Source organism: Triticum aestivum, unplaced genomic scaffold (assembly GCF_018294505.1).
Source record: "Triticum aestivum cultivar Chinese Spring unplaced genomic scaffold, IWGSC CS RefSeq v2.1 scaffold20289, whole genome shotgun sequence".
Classification (NCBI taxonomy): Eukaryota; Viridiplantae; Streptophyta; class Magnoliopsida; order Poales; family Poaceae; genus Triticum; species Triticum aestivum.
In genome coordinates this window covers 1-1,007 of record NW_025294822.1, presented here as the reverse complement: position 1 = coordinate 1,007, position 1,007 = coordinate 1, and the positions used below count along the sequence as shown (strand labels likewise).

The window sequence follows — 1,007 nt, the reverse complement described above, 5'->3', positions numbered from 1 at the left end:
CCCTCCCTCTCAACCGCACCAGTGCACGCTTGCCGCGCCACAACGCCGACGCTGGACCCGTGAATCGTGAGCACCCAGCTATGACTTACCGCACTCGTGCAAAATAATAAAACACGGTAAATATATTACTTACACGTGCGTTTTGTTTTGCAAGCGGCGCAAAAAAAATTAAAAAGGGAATGCAACACGAGGACTTCCCAGGAGGTCACCCATCCTAGTACTACTCTCGCCCAAGCACGCTTAACTTCGGAGTTCTGATGGGATCCGGTGCTTTAGTGCTGGTATGATCGCATCCGACATGTTACCCCGGTCTTCGTCCCTTATCCTTGCCCCTCCCAGCTCCACTACAAAGACGATTGCACATTGCTTTGGCCGCTTCCTCTCAACTACGGAGACGAGTTTAACGCGGCTTCCACCCCTCCCTCTCAACCGCACCAGTGCACGCTTGCCGCGCCACAACGCCGACGCTGGACCCGTGAATCGTGAGCACCCAGCTATGACTTACCGCACTCGTGCAAAATAATAAAACACGGTAAATATATTACTTACACGTGCGTTTTGTTTTGCAAGCGGCGCGAAAAAAATTAAAAAGGGAATGCAACACGAGGACTTCCCAGGAGGTCACCCATCCTAGTACTACTCTCGCCCAAGCACGCTTAACTTCAGAGTTCTAATGGGATCCGGTGCTTTAGTGCTGGTATGATCGCATCCGACATGTTACCCCGGTCTTCGTCCCTTATCCTTGCCCCTCCCAGCTTCACTACAAAGACGATTGCACATTGCTTTGGCCGCTCCCTCTCAACTACGGAGACGAGTTTAACGCGGTTTCCACCCCTCCCTCTCAACCGCACCAGTGCACGCTTGCCGCGCCACAACGCCGACGCTGGACCCGTGAATCGTGAGCACCCAGCTATGACTTACCGCACTCGTGCAAAATAATAAAACACGGTAAATATATTACTTACACGTGCGTTTTGTTTTGCAAGCGGCGCGAAAAAAATTAAAAA

At 51.5% G+C, this 1,007-nt stretch overlaps 2 non-coding genes across 2 annotated transcripts; both read right to left on the bottom strand.

The window, feature by feature from the left end:
* Positions 1-176: 176 nt before the first annotated feature.
* On the bottom strand, positions 177-295 carry LOC123179019 (5S ribosomal RNA). Its single transcript, XR_006490040.1, has one exon. It is a non-coding gene; the product is annotated as a 5S ribosomal RNA (ribosomal RNA).
* Positions 296-592: 297 nt separating this feature from the next.
* LOC123179020 (5S ribosomal RNA) lies at positions 593-711 on the bottom strand. The gene has a single exon (XR_006490041.1). It is a non-coding gene; the product is annotated as a 5S ribosomal RNA (ribosomal RNA).
* Between the last annotated feature and the right edge of the window lie 296 nt (positions 712-1,007).